This window comes from Pseudophryne corroboree, chromosome 2 (assembly GCF_028390025.1).
Source record: "Pseudophryne corroboree isolate aPseCor3 chromosome 2, aPseCor3.hap2, whole genome shotgun sequence".
Classification (NCBI taxonomy): Eukaryota; Metazoa; Chordata; class Amphibia; order Anura; family Myobatrachidae; genus Pseudophryne; species Pseudophryne corroboree.
In genome coordinates, this window is record NC_086445.1 from 949,583,352 (window position 1) to 949,606,878 (window position 23,527).

General features: G+C 45.8%; 1 long non-coding RNA gene across 3 annotated transcripts in view; it reads left to right on the forward strand.

The window, feature by feature from the left end:
• The first annotated feature begins 219 nt into the window (after window positions 1-219).
• Window positions 220-23,527, forward strand: part of LOC134987062 (uncharacterized) — a 71,140-nt gene continuing 47,832 nt past the window's right edge. For all 3 annotated transcript variants that reach the window (XR_010192812.1, XR_010192811.1, XR_010192813.1), the window contains exons 1-3: window positions 220-346; window positions 11,299-11,364; window positions 12,223-12,314. This is a non-coding gene — a long non-coding RNA (uncharacterized LOC134987062). The remainder of the gene's footprint in view (window positions 347-11,298; window positions 11,365-12,222; window positions 12,315-23,527) is intronic.

Here is a 23,527-nt window from a genome sequence, read left to right on the forward strand (position 1 = left end):
CTACGGGGGGGGAAGGGGCATATTAATGTGTGCTATGAGGGGAAGGGGCATATTAATGTGTGCTATGGGGGGGAGGGGCATATTAATGTGTGCTATTGCGGGAATGGGCATATTAATGTGTGCTATGGGAGGAGGAGTATATTGACAATGTGTGCTGGGGGGAAGAAGTACCATATCAAAAATTTGTGACGCAAGCTGTTTTCTGCTTTGAAAACCCAGAGGATCGAGGAAATACTCACCTTCTTCTGCTCTCCACTGTCATCTGTTCCCGACTGTTGCATCCTCCAACCACTGGACCAGCTCCTGCATGAAGAATGAAGCCAAAAATACAAAAAGCTAAAAATTGGTATGTAAATATGCGCACAAGATTGAAAATATCAGCAAAGGAGTGATTCGTAGGAATTTCACCAAGAATCCCCGAAAGACAATGGAAAGAACAAAAGAACAAAGCACTCCAATATGCGCTATTTTCAATAACATGCAGCGCTTTGTCCAATAATGTCCACCATCAGTGCCAGTCAAGAACAAGGTCTTACTCTCCTCATCAGAGTTATAGGTGGAGTAGATTCAGGTTTTTTCACACCATAAGGTTTGGAATATCTATTCTACTGCCTTTTTCTTCCTATTTTTTGCTTGGTAATAAGCCAAGTAAGGAGAAAAAAGGAAAAAGATTGTACAAAAATCTTCTAAAAAGAATAGGTTTTATTTCACAAATGCACTCACATTTAAAAACATATAGTAAGCATATCTGCCACATGCAGGTGGAATAGTCCGTGCTGCCCTCTGGATGATGTAAAATGTCCTCTCCTTGACCAAATGGAAACAGGTCAGGTCAATACAGGAATGTTCCCGGACACCATACCCTATTGTTGAAGAGACAGTCCACGAGATGCCCATGGTTTACAGTAGAGATGAGCGGGTTCGGTTCCTCGGAATCCGAACCCGCCCGAACTTCAGCTTTTTTTACACGGATCCGAGCGACTCGGATCTTCCCGCCTTGCTCGGTTAACCCGAGCGCGCCCGAACGTCATCATGACGCTGTCGGATTCTCGCGAGGCTCGGATTCTATCGCGAGACTCGGATTCTATATAAGGAGCCGCGCGTCGCCGCCATTTTCACACGTGCATTGAGATTGATAGGGAGAGGACGTGGCTGGCGTCCTCTCCATTTAGATTAGAAGAGAGAGAGTGAGATTGAGACAGAGACACTTGATTTACTGGAGCTTAGGAGTACTAGAGAGTGCAGAGTTTACTAGTGACTGACCAGTGACCACCAGTGCAGTTTTATTTAATACAATCCGTTCTCTGCCTGAAAAAAACGATACACAGTGACTCAGTCACATACCATATCTGTGCTCAGCCCAGTGTGCTGCATCATCTATGTATAATATCTGACTGTGCTCACACAGCTTAATTGTGGGGGAGACTGGGGAGCAGTTATAGGTTATAGCAGGAGCCAGGAGTACATACATATTATTAAAATTAAACAGTGCACACTTTTGCTGCAGGCAGGAGTGCCACTGCCAGTGTGACTGACCAGTGACCTGACCACACTGACCACCAGTATAGTATACTATATTGTGATTGCCTGAAAAAGTTAAACACTCGTCGTGTGACTTGTGTGGTGTTTTTTTTTTTATTCTATAAAAAACTCATTCTGCTGACAGACAGTGTCCAGCAGGTCCGTCATTATATAATATATACCTGTCCGGCTGCAGTAGTGATATATATATATATTTTTTATATCATTATTTATCATCCAGTCGCAGCAGACACAGTACGGTAGTTCACGGCTGTAGCTACCTCTGTGTCGGCACTCGGCAGTCCATCCATAATTGTATACCACCTACCCGTGGTTTTTTTTTTTCTTTCTTCTTTATACATACTACATCTCATTATCATCCAGTCTATATTAGCAGCAGACACAGTACAGTACGGTTGTCTACGGCTGTAGCTACCTCTGTGTCGGCACTCGGCAGTCCATCCATAATTGTATACCACCTACCCGTGGTTTTTCTTTTTCTTTCTTCTTTATACATACTACATCTCATTATCATCCAGTCTATATTAGCAGCAGACACAGTACAGTACGGTAGTCCACGGCTGTAGCTACCTCTGTGTCGGCACTCGGCAGTCCGTCCATAATTGTATACCACCTACCCGTGGTTTTTTTTTCTTTCTTCTTTATACATACATACTACATCTCATTATCAACCAGTCTATATTAGCAGCAGACACAGTACAGTACGGTAGTCCACGGCTGTAGCTACCTCTGTGTCGGCACTCGGCAGTCCATCCATAATTGTATACCACCTACCCGTGGTTTTTTTTTCTTTCTTCTTTATACATACTACATCTCATTATCATCCAGTCTATATTAGCAGCAGACACAGTACAGTACGGTAGTCCACGGCTGTAGCTACCTCTGTGTCGGCACTCGGCAGTCCATCCATAATTGTATACCACCTACCCGTGGTTTTTTTTTCTTTCTTCTTTATACATACTACATCTCATTATCATCCAGTCTATATTAGCAGCAGACACAGTACAGTACGGTAGTCCACGGCTGTAGCTACCTCTGTGTCGGCACTCGGCAGTCCATCCATAATTGTATACCACCTACCCGTGGTTTTTTTTTCTTTCTTCTTTATACATACTACATCTCATTATCATCCAGTCTATATTAGCAGCAGACACAGTACAGTACGGTAGTCCACGGCTGTAGCTACCTCTGTGTCGGCACTCGGCAGTCCATCCATAATTGTATACCACCTACCCGTGGTTTTTTTTTCTTTCTTCTTTATACATACTACATCTCATTATCATCCAGTCTATATTAGCAGCAGATACAGTACAGTACGGTAGTCCACGGCTGTAGCTACCTCTGTGTCGGCACTCGGCAGTCCATCCATAATTGTATACCACCTACCCATGGTTTTTTTTTCTTTCTTCTTTATACATACTACATCTCATTATCAACCAGTCTATATTAGCAGCAGACACAGTACAGTACGGTAGTCCACGGCTGTAGCTACCTCTGTGTCGGCACTCGGCAGTCCATCCATAATTGTATACCACCTACCCGTGGTTTTTTTTTCTTTCTTCTTTATACATACATACATACTACATCTCATTATCAACCAGTCTATATTAGCAGCAGACACAGTACAGTACGGTAGTCCACGGCTGTAGCTACCTCTGTGTCGGCACTCGGCAGTCCATCCATAATTGTATACCACCTACCCGTGGTTTTTTTTTTCTTTCTTCTTTATACATACATACTACATCTCATTATCATCCAGTCTATATTAGCAGCAGACACAGTACAGTACAATAGTCCACGGCTGTAGCTACCTCTGTGTCGGCACTCAGCAGTCCATTCATAATTGTATACTAGTATCCATCCATCTCCATTGTTTACCTGAGGTGCCTTTTAGTTGTGCCTAAAGAACAAAAATGTTGAGGTTCCAAAATTATGGAAAGATCAAGATCCACTTCCACCTCGTGCTGAAGCTGCTGCCACTAGTCATGGCCGAGACGATGAAATGCCAGCAACGTCGTCTGCCAAGGCCGATGCCCAATGTCATAGTACAGAGCATGTCAAATCCAAAACACCAAATATCAGTAAAAAAAGGACTCCAAAACCTAAAATAAAATTGTCGGAGGAGAAGCGTAAACTTGCCAATATGCCATTTACCACACGGAGTGGCAAGGAACGGCTGAGGCCCTGGCCTATGTTCATGGCTAGTGGTTCAGCTTCACATGAGGATGGAGGCACTCAGCCTCTCGCTAGAAAAATGAAAAGACTCAAGCTGGCAAAAGCAGTAGCACCGCAAAGAACTGTGCGTTCTTCGAAATCCCAAATCCACAAGGAGAGTCCAATTGTGTCGGTTGCGATGCCTGACCTTCCCAACACTGGACGTGAAGAGCATGCGCCTTCCACCATTTGCACGCCCCCTGCAAGTGCTGGAAGGAGCACCCGCAGTCCAGTTCCTGATAGTCAGATTGAAGATGTCAGTGTTGAAGTACACCAGGATGAGGAGGATATGGGTGTTGCTGGCGCTGGGGAGGAAATTGACAAGGAGGATTCTGATGGTGAGGTGGTTTGTTTAAGTCAGGCACCCGGGGAGACACCTGTTGTCCGTGGGAGGAATATGGCCGTTGACATGCCTGGTGAAAATACCAAAAAAATCAGCTCTTCGGTGTGGAACTATTTCAACAGAAATGCGGACAACAGGTGTCAAGCCGTGTGTTCCCTTTGTCAAGCTGTAATAAGTAGGGGTAAGGACGTTAACCACCTCGGAACATCCTCCCTTATACGTCACCTGCAGCGCATTCATAATAAGTCAGTGACAAGTTCAAAAACTTTGGGTGACAGCGGAAGCAGTCCACTGACCAGTAAATCCCTTCCTCTTGTAACCAAGCTCACGCAAACCACCCCACCAACTCCCTCAGTGTCAATTTCCTCCTTCCCCAGGAATGCCAATAGTCCTGCAGGCCATGTCACTGGCAATTCTGACGAGTCCTCTCCTGCCTGGGATTCCTCCGATGCATCCTTGCGTGTAACGCCTACTGCTGCTGGCGCTGCTGTTGTTGCTGCTGGGAGTCGATGGTCATCCCAGAGGGGAAGTCGTAAGACCACTTTTACTACTTCCACCAAGCAATTGACTGTCCAACAGTCCTTTGCGAGGAAGATGAAATATCACAGCAGTCATCCTACAGCAAAGCGGATAACTGAGGCCTTGGCATCCTGGGTGGTGAGAAACGTGGTTCCGGTATCCATCATTACTGCAGAGCCAACTAGAGACTTGTTGGAGGTACTGTGTCCTCGGTACCAAATACCATCTAGGTTCCATTTCTCTAGGCAGGCGATACCGAAAATGTACACAGACCTCAGAAAAAGAGTCACCAGTGTCCTAAAAAATGCAGCTGTACCCAATGTCCACTTAACCACGGACATGTGGACAAGTGGAGCAGGGCAGGGTCAGGACTATATGACTGTGACAGCCCACTGGGTAGATGTATGGACTCCCGCCGCAAGAACAGCAGCGGCGGCACCAGTAACAGCATCTCGCAAACGCCAACTCTTTCCTAGGCAGGCTACGCTTTGTATCACCGGTTTCCAGAATACGCACACAGCTGAAAACCTCTTACGGCAACTGAGGAAGATCATCGCGGAATGGCTTACCCCAATTGGACTCTCCTGTGGATTTGTGGCATCGGACAACGCCAGCAATATTGTGTGTGCATTAAATATGGGCAAATTCCAGCACGTCCCATGTTTTGCACATACCTTGAATTTGGTGGTGCAGAATTTTTTAAAAAACGACAGGGGCGTGCAAGAGATGCTGTCGGTGGCCAGAAGAATTGCGGGACACTTTCGGCGTACAGGCACCACGTACAGAAGACTGGAGCACCACCAAAAACTACTGAACCTGCCCTGCCATCATCTGAAGCAAGAAGTGGTAACGAGGTGGAATTCAACCCTCTATATGCTTCAGAGGTTTGAGGAGCAGCAAAAGGCCATTCAAGCCTATACAATTGAGCACGATATAGGAGGTGGAATGCACCTGTCTCAAGCGCAGTGGAGAATGATTTCAACGTTGTGCAAGGTTCTGATGCCCTTTGAACTTGCCACACGTGAAGTCAGTTCAGACACTGCCAGCCTGAGTCAGGTCATTCCCCTCATCAGGCTTTTGCAGAAGAAGCTGGAGGCATTGAAGAAGGAGCTAAAAGGGAGCGATTCCGCTAGGCATGTGGGACTTGTGGATGCAGCCCTTAATTCGCTTAACAAGGATTCACGGGTGGTCAATCTGTTGAAATAAGAGCACTACATTTTGGCCACCGTGCTCGATCTTAGATTTAAAACCTACCTTGGATCTCTCTTTCCGGCAGACACAAGTCTGCTGGGGTGCAAAGACCTGCTTGTGACAAAATTGTCAAGTCAAGCGGAACGCGACCTGTCAACATCTCCTCCTTCACATTCTCCCGCAACTGGGGGTGCGAGGAAAAGGCTCAGAATTCCGAGCCCACCCGCTGGCGGTGATGCAGGGCAGTCTGGAGCGACTGCTGATGCTGACATCTGGTCCGGACTGAAGGACCTGACAACGATTACGGACATGTCGTCTACTGTCACTGCATATGATTCTCTCAGCATTGAAAGAATGGTGGAGGATTATATGAGTGACCGCATCCAAGTAGGCACGTCACACAGTCCGTACTTATACTGGCAGGAAAAAGAGGCAATTTGGAGGCCCTTGCACAAACTGGCTTTATTCTACCTAAGTTGCCCTCCCACAAGTGTGTACTCCGAAAGAGTGTTTAGTGCCGCCGCTCACCTTGTCAGCAATCGGCGTACGAGGTTACATCCAGAAAATGTGGAGAAGATGATGTTCATTAAAATGAATTATAATCAATTCCTCCGCGGAGACATTGACCAGCAGCAATTGCCTCCACAAAGTACACAGGGAGCTGAGATGGTGGATTCCAGTGGGGACGAATTGATAATCTGTGAGGAGGGGGATGTACACGGTGATATATCGGAGGATGATGATGAGGTGGACATCTTGCCTCTGTAGAGCCAGTTTGTGCAAGGAGAGATTAATTGCTTCTTTTTTGGGGGGGGTCCAAACCAACCCGTCATATCAGTCACAGTCGTGTGGCAGACCCTGTCACTGAAATGATGGGTTGGTTAAAGTGTGCATGTCCTGTTTTGTTTATACAACATAAGGGTGGGTGGGAGGGCCCAAGGACAATTCCATCTTGCACCTCTTTTTTCTTTTCTTTTTCTTTGCGTCATGTGCTGTTTGGGGAGGGTTTTTTGGAAAGGCCATCCTGCGTGACACTGCAGTGCCACTCCTAGATGGGCCCAGTGTTTGTGTCGGCCACTAGGGTCGCTTATCTTACTCACACAGTCAGCTACCTCATTGCGCCTCTTTTTTTCTTTGCGTCATGTGCTGTTTGGGGAGGGTTTTTTGGAAGGGACATCCTGCGTGACACTGCAGTGCCACTCCTAGATGGGCCCGGTGTTTGTGTCGGCCACTAGGGTCGCTTATCTTACTCACACAGTCAGCTACCTCATTGCGCCTCTTTTTTTCTTTGCGTCATGTGCTGTTTGGGGAGGGTTTTTTGGAAGGGACATCCTGCGTGACACTGCAGTGCCACTCCTAGATGGGCCCGGTGTTTGTGTCGGCCACTAGGGTCGCTTATCTTACTCACACAGTCAGCTACCTCATTGCGCCTCTTTTTTTCTTTGCGTCATGTGCTGTTTGGGGAGGGTTTTTTGGAAGGGCCATCCTGCGTGACACTGCAGTGCCACTCCTAGATGGGCCCGGTGTTTGTGTCGGCCACTAGGGTCGCTTATGTTACTCACACAGTCAGCTACCTCATTGCGCCTCTTTTTTTCTTTGCGTCATGTGCTGTTTGGGGAGGGTTTTTTGGAAGGGACATCCTGCGTGACACTACAGTGCCACTCCTAGATGGGCCCGGTGTTTGTGTCGGCCACTAGGGTCGCTTATCTTACTCACACAGTCAGCTACCTCATTGCGCCTCTTTTTTTCTTTGCGTCATGTGCTGTTTGGGGAGGGTTTTTTGGAAGGGACATCCTGCGTGACACTGCAGTGCCACTCCTAGATGGGCCCGGTGTTTGTGTCGGCCACTAGGGTCGCTAATCTTACTCACACAGCTACCTCATTGCGCCTCTTTTTTTCTTTGCGTCATGTGCTGTTTGGGGAGGGTTTTTTGGAAGGGACATCCTGCGTGACACTGCAGTGCCACTCCTAGATGGGCCCGGTGTTTGTGTCGGCCACTAGGGTCGCTTATCTTACTCACACAGCGACCTCGGTGCAAATTTTAGGACTAAAAATAATATTGTGAGGTGTGAGGTATTCAGAATAGACTGAAAATGAGTGGAAATTATGTTTTTTGAGGTTAATAATACTTTGGGATCAAAATGACCCCCAAATTCTATGATTTAAGCTGTTTTTTAGGGTTTTTTGAAAAAAACACCCGAATCCAAAACACACCCGAATCCGACAAAAAAAATTCGGTGAGGTTTTGCCAAAACGCGGTCGAACCCAAAACACGGCCGCGGAACCGAACCCAAAACCAAAACACAAAACCCGAAAAATTTCAGGCGCTCATCTCTAGTTTACAGTCACAAACGCCAGCTGCTTTACGTGTTTTGAACCACACCGGTTCTTTGTCAGACGAAGAACCAATGTGGTTCGAAATGCGTAAAGCAGCTGGCATTTATGACTGGAAACCATGGGCATCTCGTGGACTGACCTGTTTCCAATGAGGAGAATAAGACCTTGTTCTTGACTGGCACTGATGGTGGACATTATTGGACAGAGCTCTGCATGTTATTGAAAATAGCGCATATTCGAGTCCTTGGTTCTTTTGAAGAATGAAGCCATCCAGAGAAGGTAAGTGTAGTGTAGTGTGTGTGCGGAGGGGCATGCAGGATAGTGGCGATAGTATAGTGTGTGCAGGAAAGGGGTAGAGCTTAGTTGCGGTATTCTGGCCGGCCGGTCCGTTGAAGATCTCTCTGCGTCGCTGGAGAAGAAGACAAGAACCAGAGGAGAGGCAGTGCTGTGTAAGGTGAGTAATCAAAGTCTAATTAAGCTAATTTCTAACTTTCAATTGTGTTTTCTCCCCCTAGGACTGACAGTCCAGAGTTTTTTGTTTATGTTACTATTTTTTTTCATCTGACTAATGCAGTTTTTCCCACTGTCTGTCACCCACTGCCTTTCCCCATCACCTCTCTCTCCTGACACCCACTGACTCTGACTCTCACCTATTGACTCTCACCCTCTCCCTGTCACCTCTCTCTCCTGTCACACTCTCCCTGTCACCCACTAACTCTCACCCTTTCCCCATTACCTCTCTTCTGTCACACACTGACTTTCACCCTCTCTCCGTCACCTTCTCTTTTCATCCTCTGCTTGTCACTCTCTGCCCATCTCCCCTGCCGTTACCCTCAACCTGTCAACCCTCTGGATCTCACCCTCTTCTGACTCTCTTGTAACCCACTGACTAACTCTTTCCCTATCACCTCTCTCTCCTGTCACCCACTGACTCTTCCTCTCACCTCTCCCTCCTGTCACACTCTGTGTCACCCACTGACTCTCAACCTTTGCCAGTCACCTCTCTCTGTTGTCACTCTCTGCCCATCTCCCCCTGCTATTACCCTATCCTCTGTCACCCTCTCCCCGTCACCTACTTACTCTTTCATAGCCCACTGACTCTAACCCACTCCCCATCACCCTCTGGCTCTCACCCTCTCCCCATCACCTACTGACTCTTTCATAGCCCACTGAGTCTAACCCACTCCCCATCACCCACGGGCTCTCACCTTCTCCTGATCACCCTCTTTTCACCCTCTGCTTGTCACCCACTCATTGTCACCAACTGACTCTCGCTAGCGTCACTCTCTACCCGTCTCACACTTCCTTTCCCCTGCCGTTACCCTCTCCCCAACACCCCTCTCTCTGCTCACCCAATGAATAGCACCCTCTCCCCGTCTCCCTCTCTCTTTTCACAATTCAAACATTGAAACATTATAAGAAGATATGTCAAGATGACATACAGATGTGTTCCTTCTCAGATTAACAGCAGATAGAGGGGGGGGGGGGGTGCTTTTCCCCCCATGGTATCCCCCCAGCACACTAAAAAATTACCAGTAACCATACCTGAACCTATCTGGTAATACGATTTCAGAGAATTGGTGTTTGCAAAGACATGTTTAGCTGCTGAGCCCCGACAAGGCTACTCCGATATCATCAGATAAAAGCTAGATTAAAATCTTAGATTAAAAGGTAATCGCGGCAAATGCGACTCATCTGATGCAATAAGCATGCCTGTGGGTGTGCATGCACCCGCAATTCATAAGATTGCAAGGTGTGTATGCTCCTGCGAATGGGCTGTGACTAATCACGAACACAATGCGGCCGCTCGCTGGTAGGGTAAGAGTGGCCACTAACATTGCCTTCACCAGGGGCATATTAAGAGAGAAGAGGGCCCATGTGCAGTCTCCATCAGGTCCCCCTCCTTTCTAGCAGGCAGCGGCAATGCACTAGCTCTGTGCACTACGAATTACAGAGTGCTAGGAGTACAGTAGACTCTAGTGTTGTGCTAGAGCCTACTGTGCAAGCACAGGTCTCCTGGAAAATGGTGTGGTAGAAATGACCCCGGTGATTTGTGCATTACTGCTGTCAACAATGCGGGACTCCAGGAGAGGAAAGTATTGAAAAACCGGGTACAGGATGTGAAGTATGGGCCCCCCTGAACTCAGGGGCCCATGTGCACTGCATACACATCACCCATTATAGATATGCCACTGGCCTTCACCTCCCATTCTGGGCCATCGCTTGGAAACACAGAAGTGGCTGCTCTTCATCTGCCAGTTGGGCTATCCAATTTCCCGATCTGTATGCCATGCTGTATGATTTGGGATTATTAAACCATCATTTCGTAACACCAGTAATTTTTCAGCTATTTGGGACTTCAGATAATTAGAGGTGTGAACAATAGTGTGGTACAGTGTATGTTGGATGCTAAATGTAGCACATTATTAGTATGAATATAAAAGCTATATCTGGATGTTACTGCTGATGGCATATTATTGTCTTTCCCAGATTCAGCCACTCTATGTAAGTAGTGAGTAATGAATACACCTGTGCACCTGCTAGGTAACTTGGAAAACACTGGAGACTTGAGAACTACCGCTCTATCAGGGATGTGCGGTGAGGTAAATGGATCAGGAGGCACTGGCTAGCATCAGAGCCAAATTTACACGCCATATGAGTCAATGGGTACATCTTTTACATTGTTTAGAGATATGCAGAAAAGGTACTGTAGGCCAGTGAGGAACTGCTTCACCTGCCATAGACTTTTTACTCCAGAGTATTGACTATAAAAATGATAAGAACAAAACGAAGAAGACATTTCTAACATATTCTTTGTGTTTTTCATATACTTTATACCAGGCATTCCCAACCACGGTCCTCAAGGCACACTAACAGTGCAGGTTTTAGTGATATCCAGGCTTCAGCACAGGTGACTCAGTATTTTGATTTAACCATCTGTGCTGCAGCCTGGATATCACTAAAACCTGCACTGTTGGTGTGCCTTGAGGACCATGGTTGGGAATGCCTGCTTTATACAGTCAAAACTCTGGCACAAATGTTAGTATGACAGGAAAGGCTCTGCCTCACCCGCCTCACCCCACTGCACGTCACTGCACTCTATGTCATATGTACTACAGTATAATCAACTCCAATGACATAATTTGTTGCAGATTACCTGTGGTCCTGGTTCTAGATTATGGCTGTTCCTGCTAGACTCGCCTCTTCAAATCACAAAGGTAGGATCACACTGTGACAGGGGCACCAAGGAGGGGGAGGGCAGTTACTAACTAGTAATTACCCAGGAACGGCTTCTTGGAGGGGCCCTTCTTACCTGTCATCGACAGCGGCATCTCTCCACAGCCCAGCAATCTCCTTTGCCCACATGATGTGAGATTTAAGGAGCCAGGTATTTTGGTTACTATTAAATCAAGGTATTATTTATTATTATTATTTTATTGATGAAATAAATGTAAAAGATGAATGAAATGGAAAACATTAAAATGTAAGAATATATATATATATATATGTATATATATATATATATATATATATATATATATATATGTTTCCATTTGGCTTTATTGAGTTTTTATATTCTTTTTTGTGTTAACGTTTGCTAATACAGTATGTAAGCCATAGAAACGCACAATTGTACCCATTTTCACCAATAGGCTTTTTACTTAACTGTTGTACATTCAGTGGTACACAACCTAAAATATTGTACATTTTGTTCTTCATTCATTTTAAATCCTATTTTTTTCAATTTTGTATTCAATTTCAAATTTGAGGAAAATTTGGTGTCTGGAACCATCTCAGATATCCCCATTTTGCTTTGTTACATGGTTTTTTGCTGCCGAATTTCTCTCAAATAACAGTATCAGTGCTCTCCAATTATTTAATAGATTCTGCTACAGTGCAGGTTGCTATATTCTTTTTAAGATAGCTTTCCAGTTCCTATATAGTGTACACCAATCACACATAATGACAGACTAACAATTGAAAACCGTTTTATGGCAAACACATAGTTTAGAGATTGTCCAGTCAGAAACTGATCTGATATTGCTTTTCTCTTTGTTTTGTTTTTTTAATGCTAGCATGTGAACAGATTTACTTCAGAAAAATGGACCTGACTGTCCATTTGATTTCTTATACATTGTGACTAATGGCTGCTGTGGTGCAATTTCAGGTAACATGGGTAAGGATTAAGATTAACCATTTTAGGCCCAAAACATTCTGGTATATAACAGTTCCCTGTTTAGTTAAAAAAATACACAAATGCTTGATAAGAACAGATGTTTGGGTAAATTGTTACATATTTTTGCACACACTAATTATTAATGTTTTAAGGGAATGTTCACGTTAAGGCAAGCAGTTCTTTAGGATACTTGCCTACCCTCCCGGAAGCTGCGGGAGGCTCTCGATTTTTAGGGTCATTCCCCCGTAGTCCGTAAGGGTATGTGTGCATCCCACTTCCTAGTGAAGCGGGCAGGATGAGGGTAAAAGTCTTGAAAATGCAGAAATGGTCTTAAGAGGGTGGGGCTAAATGGCATGATTGACATCCCATACCCTCCAACATTGTACCCTCGAAAACCGGTACAATTTAGGGAAAGGGGCGTGGCCACAGGTAAAGGGGGCATGGCCACTCCCCCTTTCCTATACTTTCTATGGAGATTTAGTGAGTAAAAAATCGGTACAAAGCTCTTTTTGGCCGGTACAGACCATAAAAAACGGTACTGTACCAGCCAAAAAGGTACAGTTGGAGGGTATGACATCCCAGGCTGGCCCCGCCCCTAAAGCCCCTCTCTGGGCTTTTCCCGGTGAGGAGTAATCAGAAGTAGGCAAGTATGTTCTTTAGTAATGTTGGCAAAACATAGGTGGATCCTGGCTTCATTGCCACCGGTTAAAAGATTAGTCAGACCAATAGCCGTTATTGGGATAGATGCAGGATGCCCAATTCAGCATGGGTTGTAGTTTTGTGAAAAAACGCACAACTACAACCCTTTTTCCTAGCATGCGGGGGGACAGCACAGGGCAAGTCCATTATGCCAGATCCTGCCCCCCCTGCTGACATGCAAGTGTATCGCTATACAGTGATTCGCTCGCATTATTAGGGTTGCTCCCTGCCTACGCAGCCTAGCTGCGAAGGCAGTCAGAGGGCATCCATGTTTTGGGTCACAGCGGCTGCAAGTAACATCACAGTATAAGACCACCACTGTGCGCACATGCGCAGAAGAGCGAAAAAATTGGCAAATTGCAATTTCCGCACTCCGGCGGGGTTTACATAATTAGCCCCTAAATACACTCCAGGTGGCTCTACAGAAGTTTTTCAGGCTCCAAGGAGCTGTTACAGACACCCTGCAAGACAAATGCAGATGCGCAGATTAATCAATAGTGCCACCTCGTAGGCCCTCCATTGTGGGCAGCCGAACCGCTTTCAAACACCTAGTTACAGCTCTCTTTGTCAATGCCACTCCACATCTTAATGGTTCAAGACATACTGTAAATCCCACTGCAGTGGCAAACGCAGGATCTCTAGAGAGGGGTTTCCAAATGAAGTCTACAATCTCCTCTCCCACTCTGCGGAATATTAGAGCAAGTGTGGGAGTCTGGGGGAGTGGCAGAAGAACCTAGTAACGACCCTGGACATTAATGTAAACATTGGTCTTTTTATATACTGGATACTGTATAGAATAAAGTATTAATATCTAACACTATAGGTGGTCTCTAACTATAGATGGTCTCTAATATAGGCTGTATCAAACATTTAAATAATATAAATAAGTGGTCCGAAAAAAGGTTAAATATACCATAATAAATTAATATAAAAACATAATAGAAGCAATACTGCACTTTCTAAGCACACATTCTCCCACCTCATGATAAGGCTCCTGTCTCTACTACCTAGTAGCAACTCTCTGGTCCAGTGCACTAATTGAGGATCCACTCACAGCAATCTTGCTAGGAGAAGCTGCTACTATTCGGTATGTGCAGTAGCTCTGTCCCTTAATTAAACTGCATAATGTGGCTGCAGCTCTTGTAACTGTATTACAGTATATACCATTGCTATTGTCATAATATGAGGCACTTGCCAAGAGAAGGGGGGTTTATGTGCAACCGGAAACCCCCCCCTGCGTTTGCCTATGCACTGTACATCCTAACGGTTTTGTCTTCTTTTGTTCTTCTTCACCTTAAGTAGCCATGATTATGATCTAAAGGGGGAGATTTATCAAAGATTGGATAGAGATAAAATGGAGAGAGATAAAGTACCAACCAATCAGTTCCAAACTGTCATTTAGCTGTGTTAGAAAAATGATAGAAGCTGATTGGTACTTTATCTGTATACACGTTTTGATAATTCTCCCCTCAGTGAGCTATGAGGCACAGAGTTCACACAAATGCAGTGATAGTAGTTTTCCCAGCTGTACAGAAAGGCTCTGGAACTTGTACAGATGTATACTCATTAAACCAGGGGTGTGCACCGGCCACTTTTCGTGTTTTGTGTTTTGGATCTGGATCCTTCTTCGTGTTTTGGATCTGGATTGGTTTTGCCAAAACCACCCTTGCGGGTTTTGGTTTTGGTTTTGGATCTGTATTTTTTGGGGAAAAAGGCAAAAAAACAGCTAAAATCACAGATTTTTTTTTTAGTTCCTATGCTATTATTAACCTCAATAACATTCATTTCCACTCATTTCCAGTCTATTCTGAACACCTCACACCTCACGATATTGTTTTTAGGCCAAAAGGTTGCACCGAGGTAGCTGGATGACTATGCTAAGCGACACAAGTGGGCGGCACAAATACGTGGCCCATCTAGGAGTGGCACTGCTGTGGCAGACAGGATGGCAGTTTGAAAAACTAGGCCACAAAGAGTATATAATGCAAAGAAAAAAAAGAGGTGCAAGCTGGAATTGTCCTTGGGCCCTCCCACCCACCCTTATATTGTATAAACAGGACACTCACACTTTAACAAACCAATCATTTAAGCGCCAGGGTCTGCCACATGACTGTGGCTGAAATTATTGGTTCGTTTGGGCCCCCAGAAAACAAGCTGCCAATTAATCTGTTCCTGCACAAAATGGCTCTACAGAGGCAAGATGTCATCCTCATCCTCATCGACCGATTCCTCACCCTCTTCAGTGTTGTGTACATCCTCATCCTCACAGAGTATGAAATTCATCTCCACTGGAATCCACAACCACCACCTCAGGAGTCTGGTCTTCCTGGAAGAATTGAGCATTCATTTTGATAAACATCTTCTCCACATTGTGTGGAAGTAACCTCCTACGCTTATCGCTGACAAGGTTACCGGCTGCACTAAAAACTCTTTCGGAGTACACACTGGAGGGGGGGCAACTTAGGTAAAATAGAGCCAGTTTGTACAGGGGCCTCCAAATTGCCTCTTTTTTCTGCCAGTACAGGTACGGACTGTCTGACATGTCTACTTGGATGCTGACACCGATGTAATCATCCACCATTCTTTCAATGGTGACAGCATCATATGCAGTGACAGTAGACATGTCAGAAATTGTTGACAGGTCCTTCAGTCTTGACCAGATGTCCAAAGATGGTCCTGCCTGCCCTGCATTACCACCAGAGGGTTGGTTAGGAATCGGATATCTAAGTTGTTTCCTGCCAGCCCCAGAAAATGAAGAAGGAGCTGTTGCCATGTGACGTTCCACTTCAGCTGACAGTGTTTTCACCAGCAGGTCTTTGCACCTCTGCAGGCTTGTGTCTGACGGAGAGACACCACGTAGGTTTTAAACCTAGGATCGAGCACGGTGGCCAAAATGTAGTGCTCTAATTTCAACAGATTGACAACCCTCGGATTCTGGCAAAGTGAATGAAGGGCTTCATCCACAAGTCCCACATACTCAGCGCCAGCTACACCATATCTTCATCCTGGTGTACTTTAACAGTGACATCTTCAATTTGAATATCAGAAACTGGACAGTGGGTGCTCCGTCCAGCACTTGTAGAGGGCGTGCAAGTGGTGGAAGGAGCCACCTCTTCCTGTCTCGTCCAACCACCGACACAGTTGGACTTTCCTTGGGGATTTGTGATACCATCTTAGAATGCACAGTTCTTTGCTGTGCTTTTGACAGCTTAACTCTTTCTAGCGGGAGGATGAGGGCTTCCATCGTCATGTGAAGCTGAACCACTAGTCATGAACATAGGCCAGAGCCTTAGCTGTTCATTGCCACTCCGTGTCGTAAATGGCATATTGGCAAGTTTACTTTTCTCCTCAGACGATTTCAATTTCTTTTTTTTGGGTCATTTTACTGAACTCTGACTTTTGGATTTTACATGCCCTCTACTATAACAGTGGGCATCTGCCTTGGCAGACGACGTTGATGGCATATCATCATCTATGTCATGACTAGTGGCAGCAGCTTCAGCACTAGGGGGAAGATGTTCTTGATCTTTCCCTATTTCATCCTCCAAATTTTTGTTCTCCATTATTTTTCTGGAGTTATATAACCATATGCAGCACAGGAGAGCATACCCCTACACCTCACAGAGCAAACCCTGTAAAAATTATTTGGATTAAATATTAATTACCCCTTTTTTTAGAGTAAATAATATACAGCACAGGACAGCACCACTGGACTTATACAGCAGTACTGATGGACTTATACGGCTGTACTGCTGGACTTATACGGCAGTACCGCTGGACTTATACGGCAGTACCGCAGGACTGTACTTATACAGCAGCACCACTGTACTTATGGCAGCACAGGACACCACCACTGGACTGATGCAGCACAAGACATCTCCACTGGACTGATGCAGCACAAGACGGCACCACTGGAATGATACAAAAGAGCAGGTTGCCATCTCACGCGCCACGCCACTTTCCCGCACAGACACTGAGGAGACACGTCCTCTCGCTATATTCTCCAGGACTGGAATGAAAATGGCAGGGCGGGTGGCGCGAAATATACAAAGTCCGGATCTCGCGAGAATCTGACACCAGGATTTTATGACGTTTTGCCTCATTCTGGGAGCCAAGTCTGGTAGAAAAACCAGAGCCAGACTCGGTTCCCGACTTGGATCGTGGGTGTTCAGTGGGGTTCCCATACCAAAATCCGAACCCGCTCATCCCTACATTATTATTATTATTATTATTATTATTATTATTATTATTATTATCCTTTATTTATATGGCGCCACAAGAGTTCCGCAGAGCCCAATTACAGAGTACATATGCACATAATCAAAACAGGAAAACAGTGACTCACAGTTGAAGACAATATCGGACAAGTACAGGGTAACTAAGCATAACTACATCTGCAGACGACACTGAGATAAGTATGAAGGTGGCCGAGAACTGCAGGATTTGGGCAGTTGAGGATTATTAAAGTAAGAAAAGGATAATCATATGAGGGAAGAGGGCCCTAATCGTGAGAGCTTACATTCTAAAGGGGAGGGGCAGACAAACAGGGGTGACACAGATGGGGTAGACCGAGCGTGGGACAGAGGGTTAGGATGAGATTTGGCTGGGTTTGGTAAAGAAGTGGGTCTTGAGAGCCCGTTTGAAGTTCTGTAGAGAGGTGGAGAGTCTGAGGGGGAGAGGTAGAAAATTCCAGAGTAAGGAAGCAGCACATGAAAAATCTTGGAGATAGGAGTGGGAGGAAGTAATCAGAAGACAGGATAGTCACCGTGCATTAGCAGAGCGCAGAGGACGGGTGGGAGAGTAAAGGGAGATAAGATGGGAGAGGAGTGGGTGAGTGCTTTGTAAGTGAGTGTGAGAAGTTTGAATTGGATTCTCAAAGGGAAGGGAAGCCAGTGAAGGGCTTGTAGGAGAGGTGAGGTGGACGTAGTGCATTTGGTGAGGAAGATGAGCCGGGCTGCAGCATTGATAGATTGGAATGGAGAGAGGTAATTGTCAGGGAGGCCAGTTAAGAGGAGATTACAGTAATCCAGTCTGGAAACATAATGGTCTTGGTGGCATCCTGGGTGAGAAAGCGTCTGATCTTGGAAATGTTTTTGAGATGAAAATGACAGGTTTGTGAGAGGTGCTGAATGTATGGTTTGAAGGAGAGGGAGGAGTCAAGGGTTATCCCAAGACAGCATACTTGGGGGCTAGAGGAGATAGTTGTGCCATCAATGGATAAGGAGATTGTGGGAGGTGAGGTTGTGCGGGAGGGTGGGAAGATGATCAGCTCAGTCTTGGACATGTTGAGTTTAAGAAAGCGCTGGGACATCCAGGAAGAGATAGCAGAGAGACAGTAGGAGGTACGAGTGAGGAGAACCGGGGAGAGATCGGGGGAGGAAAGGTAGATTTGAGTGTCATCAGCATAGAAGTGATATTGGAAGTTAAAAGAACTAATGAGTTCACCTAAACAGGACGTATAGAGAGAGAAAAGAAGAGGACCACGAACAGAACCTTGGGGGACACCAACAGTTAGTTAAACTATACTTCTGGTCAGAGATAACTTAGAACATTGGTAGGCAATGTGTGGCACTCTAACTGCTGAAGAACTACACATCCCAGCATGACCAGCCTATATTTTACTGTTATCTCTAAAACTGCGGCAGGGCATGTTGGAATTTGTAGTTCAACAGCAACTGGAGTGCCATGCCTTGCATTGCATAGCCTTTCTTTGATAGAGTGCCTTTCATTTTCTCTAGTCCATCACTCAAAGACATACAAATGTTAAATGAAAAACATTTTAATAAAAATTGGATTTAAAATTACCTACCGGTAAATCCTTTTCACGTTGTCCGTAGAGGATACTGGGGTCCACATTAGTACCATTGGGTATAGTCGGGTCCACTAGGAGCCATGGGCACTTTAAGAAATTGATAGTGAGGACTGGCTCCTCCCTCTATGCCACTCCAACCGGACTCAGTCTAGGAAACTGTGCCCGAGGAGACAGACATACTTTGAGAGAAGGATATAAAAGGATAGTGGTGAGATTCCGAACCAGCACACACAGCTAGAAAAAAGCCAAGCTAACCAAACATAAAACCAGAACAGCAACAGCTGAACCACCAATACTTAACCAAGTGACAGTGCAGGAAGAAACTAAGCACTGGGCAGGCGCCCAGTAACCTCTATGGACTACGAGAAAAGGATGTACCGGTAGGTAATTAAAATCCTATTTTCTCTTATGACCTAGAGGATACTGGGGTCCACATTAGTACCATGGGGATGTTCCAAAGCTCCCAAACCAGGTGGGAGAATGCTGCGGTTCCTGCAGAACTGATTTACCAAACTGAAGGTCCTCAGAGGCCAAAGTATTGAAATTGTAGAACTTAGCAAACGTGTTAGAACCTGACCAAGTAGCTGCTCGGCAGAGCTGCAAAGCCAAGACACCCAGGAAGAACCCACCGACCTATTAGAGGGGGCTGTACAGATCTTGGACACGACAAACCTGCTGTGGAATAAGCATGTTGGATAGTAAGCCTGATCCATCGTGCAATTGTCTGCTTTGAAACAGGACACCCAATTTTATTGGGATCATAGAGAACAAACAGTGAGTCAGACTTTCTGTGATGAGCTGTTCGCTGCACATAGATCTTCAAAGCCCTCACAACATCCAAAGACTTTGAAGCAGAACCACAATAGATTGGTTGATATGAAACGCAGACACCACCTTTGGAAGAAATTGCTGATGAGTTCTGAGTTCAGCCCTAGCTTCATGAAAAATCAAATAGGGGCTTTTGTGAGACAATGCCCCCAGCTCCGACACACGCCTCACAGAAGCCAAGGCCAAAAGCATGATGGCTTTCCATGTAAGAAACTTGACGTCAACGTCCTGTAAAGGCTCAAACCATTCCGACTGCAGGAACTGAAACACCATGTTGAGATCCCAAGGTGCCATAGGAGGCACAAAGGGCGGTTGGATGTGCAGAACCCCCTTCAAAAATGTCAATTGACAAATGTCAACAAGCCAATTGTTTCTGGAAGAGAATGGATAAGGCCGAAATCTGGACTTTGATGGAGCCCAAATGTAGGCCCACATCCACACCTGACTGCAGAAAAAGGAGAAAACATCCCAGTTGAAATTCCACCGCAGAAAATTTCCTGTTCTCACACCAAGAGACGTATTTTTTTCCAAATACGGTGGTAATGTTTAGACATTACCCCCTTCCTGGCCTGGATCAGGGTTAGAATAACCTTATCCGGGATCCCCTTCCGGGCTAGAATTTTATGCTCAATCTCCATGCCGTCAATCGTAGCCACGGTAAGTCTTGATAGACGAACTGTCCCTGTTGGAGAAGGTCCTTGCGAAGAGGTAGAGGCCACGGGTCCTCTAGGAATATCTCCAGTAGATCCACATTACAGGCCCTTTTTGGCCAGTCCAGATTAATAAGAATTGCTTGAACCTTTTCCCTTTTTATTCTTTTGAGAATATTTGGGATCAAAGGGAGTGGTGGAAACACGTCCACCATCTGGTAGACCCATGGAGTCACCAGAGCATCCACCGCCACTGCTTGTGGGTCTCTTGACCTGGAACAATACCGCTGGAGCATCTTGTTGAGACGAGAGGCCATCATGTTGATTTGCGGAATTCCCCACCGACATGTCAAGCACCCGAACACCTCCGGGTGAAGGCCCCACTCTCCTGGGTATAGGTCATGTCTGCTGAGGAAGTCTGCTTCCCAGTTGTCTACTACCGGAATGAAGACTGCGGACAACGCTACAGCATGTCTTTCTGCCCAGAGGAGGATCCTTGTTACCTCTGACATTGCTGCTCTGCTATTTGTTCCTCCTTGTTGCTTTATGTACGTTACTGCCGTCACATTGTCCGACTGAACCTGAATGGCTCGATTTTGAAGAAGATGCAATGCCTGTAGAAGGGCTTTGTATATGGCCCTTAGTTTCAGAATGTTGATCGGAAGGATGGCTTCCTGACTTGACCATTTTCCTTGTAACTGTTCTCCCAGGGTGACCGCTCCCCAACCTCTGAGGCTTGCGTCTGTGGTTAGTAGAATCCAGTTTTGAATCCCAAACCTTCTGCCCTCAGTCAGGTGAGAAGTCTGCAGTCACCACAGAAGAGAAATCCTGGCTTTTGGTGACAGACGAATTCTCTGGTGCATGTGAAGATGCGATCCGGACCATTTGTCCAACAGATCCAGCTGGATCGGCCTTGCGTGAATCCTTCCGTACTGCAGCGCCTCGTAAGCGGCTACCATCTTTCCCAGAAGGCAAATGCATAGATGCACCGATATCCGGGTTTGTCTGAGAACATCCAGCACCATCAACTGGATCACCAATGCCTTTTCCAAAGGAAGGAACACCTTCTGTGCCTTCATATCAAGTATCAACCCCAGGAATGGAAGCCTCCACGTTGGCTCCAGATGAGATTTTGGTTGGTTCAGAATCCATCCGTGATCCCGGAGTAGTCAGATTGAGAGGGCAATGTTGACTAGCAACCTCTCCCTGGATGGTGCTTTTATCATCAGATCGTCCAGGTATGGTATTATGTTTACTCCCTGTTTGCGGAGGAGAAACATAATTTCTTCCATTTCTTTGGTGAACACCCTCGGTGCCGTAGAGAGGCCAAATGGAAGGGCATGGTAGTCCTGTAAGGCAAATCTTAGATTAGCCTGATGAGGCAGCCAAATCGGAATATGAAGGTACGCATCCTTGATATCCAGAGATACCAAAAATTCCCCCTCCTCCAGACCTTAGATCACCGCTCTCAGAGACTCCATCTTGGACTTGAACACCTGTAAGTATGGGTTCAACCACTTGAGATTTAAAATGGGTCTTACCGAACCGTCCGGTTTTGGAACTGCAAACAGGTTGGAATAATAACCCTGGTTTTGCAGCTGAAATGGGACTGGAACAATGACCTGAGTACGTACCGGTTTTTTAATTGCTTCCTGTAAAGTCATACTTGTTTCTAGAGAAGCTGGTAAGCCTGATTTGAAGAATCTGTGAGGTGGGAGTTCTGAAACTCCAGTATGTACCTCTGGGTTATAAGATCTTTGACCCAGGGATACTGGCATGACATTGCCCATATGTGACTGAAGAATATCAAATGGGTTCACACCTGCCTGTCTTCCAGGCAGTGAGGTCTACCATCATGCTGAAGGCTTAGAGGAAGCAGAACCGTTCCTGTGAACCTGCAGTTGCTGGTTCCCTAGGTTTATCTCTATTACCTTTGAAGGCTGTAGTGGACATGTTTTTAAACTTCGCTGTCCAAAAGGACTGAAGAGTTGGAGCAGTGTAGGATTTCCTAGCCGGGGTAGCTGCGGAAGGAAGGTATGTAGACTTACCCGCCGTAGCCTTGGATATCCACGTATCCAGTACATCTCCAAAAAGGGCTTCACCTGTGAAAGGCAGGCTTTCCACGCCTTTCCTGGAATCCGCGTTCGCAGTCCACTGACGTAGCCACAAGCCCCTGCGTTCTGACACAGCCATGGCAGTGGTGCGTGCATGGAGTAAACCAATTTCCTTTATGTCCTCCACCTTAAAGTTAGCAGAATCCTGTATGTGTTGTAAGAGTAAAATGATCTCCCCCCCCCTGGATAAGGAATCTAACCCATCAATTAGATTACCTGACCATTTTGCAATAGCCCTAGAGATCCATGCACAAGCTATAGTTGGTCTCTGGGCCACCCCTGCAGCAGGGAACAGAGATTTGAGAGTGGTCTCAATCTTGCAGTCTGCAGCATCCTTCAAAGAAGCTACCCTAGGAACAGGTAAAAATATCTTACGAGAGAGCCTAGAAACCGATGTGTCAACTATCGGTGTGTTTTCCCATTTTTCCCTATCATCCTGAGGGAACGGGAAGGATGTGAGTAACCATTTTGGGACCTGAAACTTCTTGTCAGGATTTACCCAAGTTGCTTCAAATAGGGAATTTAACTCCTCAGATGCAGGGAAGTAGTTGAGGACTTCTTTTTCACATTAAAATAAAATTCCTCCTCGCCCTCTGACACCTTATCAGGAATGTGGAGGACGTCTCTAATAGCTTCTATCAGGGCCTGTATTCCCTGTGACAAAGCTGCATCCCCCCTCCCGAGTCCACCTCACACTCCTCTGGGTCTGATACATCATCATCATTGGTATCAGCCTGCATGATTTGGGCCAGAGTACACTTCCGTGGACAAATGGCAGGGGTCTGAGACGCTGGACTAACCACTGAATCTCTATTCATCAGGTCATCAACAGATTGTCTCAAGTATTGCATCTCCTTCTCATTTTGGGATAATGTATTCGAAATATTTGAAATCATGCCTTTGAATGAATCTAACCATACTGGTTCAGATCCACTAGCCTGAGAATGTGCACTATCCTGAGTACACAGCAGTGATCCCTCAGATTGAGAAAAACACTCTGCTGTGCATGATACACACTCCTGTGACATAGTAAATGTGTAAGAACACACACACACACACACACACACACACACACACACACACACACACACACACACAGGA